The sequence below is a fragment of the Schistosoma haematobium genome, chromosome 4, assembly GCF_000699445.3.
Source record: "Schistosoma haematobium chromosome 4, whole genome shotgun sequence".
Taxonomy (NCBI): Eukaryota; Metazoa; Platyhelminthes; class Trematoda; order Strigeidida; family Schistosomatidae; genus Schistosoma; species Schistosoma haematobium.
The window spans coordinates 20962402-20973834 of NC_067199.1; positions in this window are offsets into that span (position 1 = coordinate 20962402).

Sequence of the window (11433 nt, forward strand, 5' to 3'; positions counted from 1 at the left end):
GAAATATTTTATGTGAAATTGATTGAATGTGTTTATATTTTTGTTTAATTTTATAATCTATGAACATTAGATGAGAATTCAACAAATGAACTTCACAAACTTATTACTAAATAATGCGTGAAATCCATTGTGGTGTGTGCTACTGATGTCGACAGATATAGGTAGTATGTATCATCAATTGAAAGTAAAATGCCTGGAGGCAGAAGGTCAAGCAGATCAAAGAAAAGAGAACGAGAACAAAGAATGATTGGTGTAGAAATGAAAGAACAATGAAGTCTGAGACAATTGTTTGACAGTTTGTAAATGAAGTATTTACTGTATGGTTCTCAGATTTCACTAAAATGTTCTGTAATTTTATACCCAAGTTTATTTGATTGTCCCCACTTGTGTTTTCGTTCACTACACTATGTTCACAACACGCTTATCTTGGAGCTACACTAGCATCTTGTCTATCCCAGAATAAAAACAAAGTTTCCCCTAAAGATGAATATGTAGTTTAACTTAAACGCTGACAAAAGCTTTTTTTTGAAAATTTAAGTGTACTTTAAAAAAATTCCACAGTTTATACTTTTAAAATGATTACTGCATCTGACAGTATGGGTTTTAGCCCAATAGTAATTTATCTTAATAACCTAAGGTTATATTGATAGAGGGCATTTATAAGCCACTTATTGAACCTAGGATTTACTGAATATTACTAAGTAGCATTTATAGACATTAAGCAAATGCTCCTAAAATATGAATAGTACACTGAAAAAGTTTGAGTTAAAAACTATCACTTTTAAATGCTTAAGTAAGTGACCGAAGAACATGCTTTTAGTGGACTCTAATTAAAGATTTTTTAGTCAAGCCTTAATTTCAGCGGTTGATGAGTGACCCACAAATCGATAAAGAGATTGTGTCACCTTATTGAAACATTAAGAAATGTAAGTAACCTCGTTAACGAACCAATTACTAAAGTGATCGGTAAATTTTCTAAACACCCTGACATTTTGAATAAACTGCTAGAAAACGGCGATGTGAGTAAAATCTAAATTAATATGAATTAACTTTGTATTATGGAGTCTGTACTCATCAAATCGCAATCGGAAATGATTTTTCAGTGATGATTAAAATGTAATGTTACTAATTAAATGTGGTATGTTAAAATTATAATGGTTTAGTAAAAGTTAAAATTATTTGTAGTTTTAAATTAAGGTCAATATATCGTGAATGAACTATTCATAACTATAATTTTTGCATGTTATTGAGTAGTGGAAACCACTTTGAGTGAATTAATTGAAAAAATATGAAATTCTAATTTGTTGATTAAAGCAATCGAATTTCACTCAATATCAATTACCTTCAAACAATATATATATGAACATGAGTTGGACACACAAATTATAAATTGGGTACTGTTATGACTTGAACATAAGTGTGTATTACTGAATGAAAGAGAAACCTTGAGGGACTTCTGTTGTCAGACATGTGTTTTAAATGCTGTAACCAAGCAGTTAATATGAAAATGTAACTTAAACTCTGTGGTACAGTACAAATCGATGTAGTTTGGTATATTTAGTGATATCGTTCAGTGAAACAGTATAATTTATTGAATAGGTTAACAAATACAATTCAATGCTCATAATCATGTGATGCTCAAATTTAATTTTTTTGATTCCAGTACTTCTTAGTCTCTGATTTCAGTGGTAAGAGAAATTGTTTAAATATCTTAAGTAGCTCAGCCTCCAGTCATCAACATTGTTACATCACTGAAAGCATGGGAAATGTTATTATTATTAATTTGTATAGGTTGAAAATCAAAATGATCAAGAATTCATCTTTAAGAAACAAGTAATTTTTAATTAGGAAATGAATAACAATTTGACATAAAACCGAATTATCATAATTGTTATACAAAAACATTATATTTACTCATTAGATTATTTCTATTCAAATCATTGGGAAAGAAAACAATTTTCGTTGATTCTGAGTTATAAATTTGAGTCTGAAATGTTTCTTCTTTTTCAAAACAAATTTCGAAGAAAATGAAGGTTAGTTACAAAATGGCTAGTGAAATTCTCATGTGTATTCCATTAAAAGAAATGGCATTTTGTTCTGGTAAATGGTTTTCAGATCACACAGATAATCGAAATGTTTAATTAGGTTGCAAAGTCATTGAACTTTAATTCTAATGATAATCATTTTACCAGAAACTGATGGAACAGTTTTACTTACCGATGTCCTTAAATTTTATGAATTCCATCATATAACATGTTATTCGGTATCACCAAGTCTTCAGTAAATACGATATTGGATAAAAATTCTACTTTTATCAGCATATTATGAAGTGCGAATGATATCAGACTTTTCTAATTACTTTATTATCCTCATGTTAGTGATTTTTACTTAAATTAAACGAGAATCTATATTCATTTTTGTTAAAATATCAATGAACGTGTGGTTCTTTTTAACATATTCGGAACATTTTAGTAGTACAAAATAGAACAAACATTTACTATATCATATAAAAACTCAAATTATTAAATTATCAGTTAAACGTAAATGGAATTTCGTAGATAGACTGAATTACAATTTCTGTATAATTTTACCTTGAAAGTTTTCATTCTAGTATGTTTTTATATCTAGGTAAACACTTCAAAACTTACGACACGTCAACTTTGTTATTTGACTAGTACATAATTTAACTTGAATTTACATACAATTTGAAATGTAACGAAAATATGTGATGAACTCCTATAATTACTATTATTATTATTTCGGGTACTTGGTGATTGAGCACTTGGAAACTAAGTAAACTAATAAGTAATCATGTAATAAATTTTGTAATAGGTGTATATTTATGTAATGCACCAATGATCGAACGTCTCACAAAACTATGGAGTAAAGATGTTACAGATATTCAATGTTTGAGAACGCTTTTGTACGTCACAATTTTATAATCGAAGGGTAACGGTCCAGTCAAATCAAAATTCAAGAATGGATGAGTACGAAGATATATTTGGAAAGTTGTCGATATGTTGAGAAGTGTTTGATCTAAGCTGGCCATATTGTTATGAGGAATATCTAGCAAGTTCATGAAGAATGCTCCTTTGGCGATAACTACGAATAATCAAACTTTTTATTGTACTCATTCATTCCTGATTTCTGATTTTACTGGACCCAACTGCGTCACATGGCAAGCCCTCACCTAGAATCCTCAAGGCCAAAGAAGAAGAGGAAGACCAAAGAACATATTACTCCGAGAAATAGATACAGATATGAGAACAATGAACAACAGTTGGATAGAACTAGAAAGGAAGGTCCAGTACAGAGCGGGTTGGAGAATGCTGGTCGGTGGCCTATTCACCACTGGAGTAACAAGCGTAAGTAAGTAGGTAAGAAGATGTGTTCATCAATGATACTGTAACTATTGCCCAACACACGATAGTGTGTTTTAGAATGTAAAATGTCCGAGGCTGATTTTCCCGCTGCACTACTAATCACTTTCCTATACATCGAAATCCATTTACGTGTTTCCATAAGTAATCATTGTCATGTTGTGTCAATCTGGCTGAATAAACTACCACAGTAAATCTTGTAAAATTATTCACAATTTAATGCTGCTCGTGAACTAGCATGCACCATTTAACTTATATTTATCTAGGAGTAGATTATTACTCGGAAATAATTTGAGAGTTATTGTTTAGTTAGGAGGAAGACAAATTTTACTAATTGTGATAATTATACTCATACATCATGGCACTAATACGATCTAATTTGTCACTATTTTGTCGTTCGTTTCTATTTCCAAAAGTGTTTGAGAACCCACATGGGCCTCAGTAGTCTGTAACGGTACATAATTTCTCAAAATATAAAGATTGGCTGATGTAGTATCTTGCCTTTGTGGTTCAGTACGAGTATATCATGTTACGGTACTGGGAACAAAAGCAATTAAGCAGCCCAAACACAATCAGTTCCCTTTCAAATCGGTTGTGGCCGCTTACATACAACACATCAAACCCTGATGGTTAATACAGGAAGAAGACGGACTTGATATTCGGGGTAGAACAGGCAACACGGAAGTGAATGGTACAAATGTTGTTACTATAATAGCAAACTATGACCTTCGGGCTCACAGAAATTCAGTGAACTAAAGGCAAAGGGATTCAGATATGTATAGTAATGACAGATGGCCTATGTTATTCCTTCTCTAGTATCCTTCTGTAGGTGTCTATTCGTCTCTTGAATGAGTTTGTAGTGACTCACCTTTATCACGAGAACACGACTGGTTTATTGAAAACAATTATTATTGTGACCAATTGTACCAGTGACTTTTAATGTGCTTTTGTTTAACTGTGCTAAAAAGCATCCATTATTCACACACTTTGATTGTGACTTCGCGCGAATTCGGTTACGTTCTGTAACCAAGCTTGTATCCTGGCACGATCTCGGTATCCTTTCGATACCACGAGATCGCCATCAAATATATCTCGACTTGGTCCATTAGCTGCCTTCTGATATTTGGCTTCTCGAGGATTTCATGGATTTATTTGGTTACGTTCAACTTTCGCCTTCTGATTTACTTGGCACGTGTTTCTCTGTAGCGGTGTTCATAGTTAATCTCAACTCGACGCCACGCTACATTTTGACTGAAGGTGCTGACACTACTGTATTGGGTAACAGCTTCCAAATATTGATGACTCAGTATGAAGACCTGTATGCCGAGGGTATTTGTTCGTTCTTGGCCTTACTGCCCGCCCGTTATGTCCGAATCTAATGGGAAGAAAATAAGAGGATATATTGGGTCGAACGTCATTTCTTATTGCTTTGTAATTTAAAATCAGAATATTTCTGAATCCAAGACAGGAAAGAGTAAAGAGGTCAATCTTTTCAAGCAGTACTTTTTATGGTACATTCCAGAGTTCTGGAATTGCGAGGGCGGCTGTACTTTGTACTTTGTCCAGGATATCTGAGTCATCTTTTAAACAGGAGCTTGCAGCCCGAACGCAGTTTTCAAGTTTGGACCTCACTAAGATTTTATATACTGTAATAAACATGGTGGTATCTAACTTGGTGCATGTTCGTCTTAAACCCCATAGGGTTCTAATCCCCCTAGCATAAACTTCTCGGCAGTGTGCTGTGGTCTCGGAATCATGACTCGCTGACATCCCACGATACTTGTGAGATCGAACTGCCGCTATTGACTCTCCCATACACTGTACCTACTTGCCTTTGTATTTCCAAAGTGCATGTAGAGACACTTGGCTGCGGTGATATGCACCAGCCATTTTTGAACTAGTTAATCAGCATATACAAGTTTGTTCGAAGTGTGCATGCGTCTGCGTCTTTTATTATTTCTCGTCAGATTTTTACACCAACATATAGTAGCAATGGGATCTCAACTATATTTAGAAGTTCATTTACAATCAGTACGAAAAATAAAGGACCTAGAACTGAAACTCTTGGTACTCCACTGAATACTGGTTTCCAGGACGAGCACTTGGAATTTATTCTTGCTTTCCACGACCTACCGGGAAATACTTAAGCCATTTCAGGGAAGATCCGGCAGTGCCATGATTTTCCAGCTTCAAAAGAAGTCTAATTTTCGTCACTGAATCAATTGCTTTGCTGAAGTCTACACCTAGAGACGATATCCATTTCGCTCTTGCTATGAGGAGATTTGTTGTGTAAGATAACCCCTTACTGAAACCATGTTGTTCTCTGTGTAACAGATTGTTGGTTTCTATTACCGTTTTTTTATTATTCTTTCCAGTATTTGAACTATGACACTAGTGAGGCTGACAGGTCTACTGTTTGATGGAAGTTACGTTGATCCTGTCTTTTGTATTGCAGTGACAGTCGCATCCTACTAATTTGTAGGTAACTCACTGTTAGCGGGACATAGACTGGATTAAAGCATGCTCAATGCACGATTGCTTTGGTGCACGCTGATTACCTACTCCTCATCCAATCAGCACTAGTCGATAGTTGGAGAGTACTCTAGAATCTTCTCATGTAAAAACTATAAATATACTAACGGTTTCCCTACTATGCTTCTTATTTGCTTCCTACTTCCATCTAACCTTGTTATTTGGAATATAATCTCTTTCCTGTTCAACCGTGTTCTGATTTGGGGACTTGTCGAGTGAATCGGTGTCCGAGAATACTGAGCAATAGGAATAGCTGGGTCATAACCGTAAGAAAGAGATTATAACACTCACCTTGACCTAGTGACATATTGACCATCGTTGTCAATGGGCAGAAACATATCGTACAATTTGTTTTAGGGTCTATTTCATCCGGCGTTGTTGACTTTTCTGTGTTTAAAGTGCTAAGGTCCTAAAGTGTATCATCTCAAAGTCAACAGTAAGCAAATAACTTTTTTGTGTTTGGTTCTTCGTCCAAAAGAGGCTCGAGAGTGAAAACTGTCCTGAAATAGTTTTCTATAGCCTCTGCTTTTTCCTGATCATCTTCTATCTTTCGAGATCCACGTTCTTCCGCATTTAGGTTGCGAATCCAATGCTGCGTCCTTCATTAAACCAACAATACCTTGAATTTTATCCAAATTCGAACTACTGTCTACTTTAAGTCATCATTACTTGGAAGCGACAGTAACCCAGTCGAGTTTCACAATTGCATTAGATTATTTCCTACTATGTTTATGATGACCAATAACATTTCCTAGTTACCTCCATATGGAGTAGACATATATTCCATGACTCCCGTCACGTTTCGGCTGAAATCATGTGTATTTATTTTTCGTAAGTCGACCAACTGTGGAAAAACGTATTGCATGTACACAGGCAATCTCATTCTAAGTCCTAACTAAATAGTGAATCGTATTGTCGTACCAATAATTTACTTAACGCCATCTGATAATTTTCCTGCATTAGTCATTCACGAAACCGCCACGTTTTTTTGCAGCTTCTAGACATTGGTAACGTTTGCAGTCATTATTTTTGCTAGTGTTTACTATACGCCAGTATACATAAGGACGATGTTATTTCGCCGTGACATTACGACATATCCAAACTACTTTAATTATTCAGCTCCAACACTGAACTTTTTGTATTTTATGACGTATCGTTTCCTCGTGGTTGTTATATAACAGGTGATTTCAATACCTCGATCAGTTGTTCAAATACTCTGTCTAAAACCTATCCAGTTCAGTTGGTGGCCAAATGGCATAATCACTCGCAGGAATCATCAGTTTGCTCAATCGATTGAATCTCCCGAAAACTGAAAACGACAGTATCGCCTCTATCCCGACACTGGTAGCGTTCTTCATCAATATCACTAACACAAATCCGGAGTGACAATGTTGGTTTCTCATTTTTCTTTTCTATATTTTTCGGTTCAGTCAGTGAACTTGTATATAGCACTCGCCGTTTATCTCTTTGTAGAGTCAACATCGTCGTGCTGCCATAACTCTCGATCCGTAGTCTGTGACCCTTACCGTTCGTAAAACAGATCATCAGTCTTACAAACTTTGACTACAAAATGGCAAATAACTTCATATATTGAAATCACGACATTTTTTCACGGTTAGTTTAAGGTCCATTTCGAATGTTCTGTGTGTGAAAATCCCTCCATGTATACACTTGTATTTTGTCCCTATCGATTCCTTTAGTTGTACATTTTGTTAGTCTTTTTGGTTCAATTTGAGTTGTTAATATTTGTGTTTGATTATAGTTTTTACTTTTCTTACTCCTTCACTAAGTTTTCGTGTTTCCTACTGATCTGCATTTATGTTGTTCTACTTGATATTTGTCTTGGCGGCAGCCATATTGGTCTGTCCCTCCTTTAGATTGCGTTGCTTGTATCGACTGGAATTGTGCATTTTTGATTGTGAATCGAGGCACTCTTCCAGAACTGAAAACACTTTGTGTTATAAAGCAACCAAATATTATCTTTTGAACGAATCTGTGCGTGGTCTATCCAGACAGGATAGAATAGCATTTTCCGTTGGAAGTGGTAATTTTCTCGCATTCCTTATCAATTTCCTTATTTAATGTATTTTGGATTTTATTTATTGAACAATTATTAGTTGGATAGCTGGGCGGTCATAATTGTTTAGGTGACGATTTACATTTAAATTTGTGATGAATATTAGAACCGTCATTTTACGCAATCACTTTGTTTTGGCTTCAACCGGGCATGGGCGCGTATCTAACTCACCTAGACAGCTATTCTTCAATTCAAACCTTAGTTTGGATCTTACAATTATATCCACGCACTTCTAGTCACTCTGCTAAGTGTAGATACAAATAGAATTCAACACTTGTGGACAGCACACTGTCAACGACACAGACTGACTTTGTCAACACAATGTATTTTAACACTGTTTGATATCACTTTGAAATGTTACAGTTATTTTATTATTGTCATTGTTAATTGCCTAATCTACAAGACATCGTGAGGTGGAGTTAAACTACAGAAGTGTTCACGGTTATTTTGTACTTGACAGATACAACGAAGACCTGGTGGAAGAAGACATGTGATGGTAGAAGAATTAAAGATAGTTATAATACGAAGCTTTTAAGGTATAGATGAACAAATCCGTCGTCATCTGTCACAGACTGTATTAAAAACATAAAACAAATTGCTACAATTGTAAAAACCTGAAATATTATGCTTAATTATTTCGTTGCCACCTACTGGCTTGAAGAGGCTAGCAGCAATCGGCTAGGCAGAGTGCTGCGATTATTTGAGCTTCAGCCATAGATCATCACAATTACAAATCTAAGAAATCTAAATAGGACCAATGTCCTGAGACTGTAAGGGGTTTAACATGTCTCTTTCGAGCACAGAAAGTAGACACCACATAATTGACTGCTGGGTTCTCAGACGGGTATATGATTTCGGTGTCTATTTACGTCTGATCGTTTTTACCCAACTGTATAAAATGTAGGGGATAATAATAAGACGTCGTATCCAGTTGAAACCTAAATTGTGATTGTATGTGTACGTGCAATACGTTTTTCTAGTGTTGCAATAAGCGGCATAAATGTAGACGATTTTAACGAAAACTTGACTAGAGTGATGGAATATATGACTACTTTATATGAAATTAACTAGGAAATGTTATTAGACATCATAAATATAACATAAAATTATGTAATGCGGTAGTGAAACGTGCTGCGTTACATTTACTTCTATGTATTAAGGATTTGAGGTAGACACTTGTCCGATACGATACAGATCACCGGGAAATTCGCATAGAATTCAATTCTTCGGCGGGAATGGCGTTGCTCACAGATTCTTTATAAGTCTAAAACGACTAGAGTCGAATTCGTCGTATTTCCTAGACGTACGATTTAGACGAAATTCAAGATTCTAGGGAGTTTATACTTCAAATTCACTGTCAATTTCTGGTGTCCTTATTTTCTCTCCGACCGTAGAAATTGGCAGTCGGAAATTAGGAAGACAGTGGTCGAGTAAGAAAAAAGTGTAGGGGATAGTTTGTGGCAAATAATAGCGTAAAGATATATTCATAGTGGTTAGCTGATCTTGTCTCGCTTATATGATTGGATAGTTATTAGCGTCACCTTGTGGCTGTAGTTACATGTGGATGCTATATTGACAGACTCATTACACAGGAGCATTTGCATGCTGCTATCGCTTGGTAACGAACCATGATAGCTAATTACACTCACAGCCGATTAGTTACTTTGATCGATTGAGGGGGGTATTCATGTCTGGATACTTATCGATATTGGGATGAAGCAGCAAATGTTCATAATAATCAACAAACTCATGAGACAACGGTAGAAATGAAAAAATAAGTACAGAGTGCATTTATAAAGGTTATAACGGGTTGCGTTATTCAAAGTCTTGCTCACTAGTGTTCATCACTGACATAGATGACCTGTGCCGAATGATTTGGAGATCTACATAATTTGGATAAGAGTGACGTCACCTACCATCCTACGTCGAAATAATACCCCCCTGTTAGTACCTGACTTAAACTACCCCTCCGTCGTGTCAAGGTACCATGGTTACTTTGACGACTGTGTAATTAAACCGTGACGTTATGACAGAAATAAACTAGTAAGATCATGTACAAGAGCAAAGTGTGACCGCTGCAGTGTGAGCCAGCCTATGGATTGTACCTGGCTGATGTGTGTCGTTTGTCCTTGATATCCAAGACAATATTTAGAAAGGTAAACTTCAGTCTTCAGCAATAAGGATAGTAGGTTGGTGGACCTGTGATAATCCTGACGGCTCGCCTTCCAGTGGTGGTCTAGCTTCTCCTTTAAAAAGGTTCACTGAATGGGCTGGTACCACTTATTCGGGCAAGGCGTTCCAATCTTTGAGAAAGACAGAACCCATCTTAAGTTTGTTAGATCGTGGTTTGTAAACTTTCTTCTTGTCACCTCAGAGATAAGTTGTGCTACATGGAGCAAAAATATTAAAAATCCTTTGGCTGCAGCTGCGTTGCAATGCGTAATTATTTTCAAGTCGCGACTTGTTATTATTCCTAAGTCTTCACGTTCTTTAATGAATGGAAGAGATAAACCATCAATAGTATACTAGTATCTACTACCGTGCTCACTCTTCCTAGAATTTCAGAGAGATCAAGAACAAAGATTGGTGCAGAATAATATGAACTCGTTTCGTTAGGTTCTCATCAGCTGCTTACAACCTATAATATTTTAAAATCAACTTTATTACAGATATTAACATACTTATACATACGAGGGTGATTAAACATTAATATATGTATCATGATGTAGAGAAGATTTTATTAGAGTTGATATAATCATAAAAATTTTGTTTCGGATAGATAAAGTTTAGGAGCAGAAATCCCAGAACATTGAATTAGTGACTAGAACTTATGAAGTTAACAAATATTAGATGATTATGTTTTGAAGCGACTGAAAACACATTAATGATAATAAAGAATGAATCGAAATCAGTCAGCTATGAGCTGAAGAAATTTGACAATGATGTGATCAAACCTCAGAAAGCGTTGATATAATAAATGACGCAATAGATAAAAAGGAGCGTAATGTTACCAGGGCAAAGAAAGATTTATTACTGCCACTTTTCGGATACATAGATTTGGTTCAAAACGTCTGATTGTTATCGCTCTGGCAAATTTCAAAAGATTGGAGTTTGACTGTTTGTTAATCATTTTGAAAGATTTCAGTATATCGACTTCATATCCTGTGTCAAGGAGATGTCATCACCGTTGAATTTATGTCGAAAAAAAATATGTTTCTAATTCGCTGTGGTTTCTTTGGGTTTCTTGTCCTCACGTTTTCCATATTTCTCAATAAATTTCAGTGGGTATCCGTTATCTTTTAAACATATGTGCAGAATTATGGTCTACTATGATATTAGTACTGCGCTAGTAATATGCCTAATCCTAAAATTGTAGACTTTTCATGATATAACTGCCTAGTCTATAAGATCTTACGTAGAAGTCATACCATCTTCTACACCAAC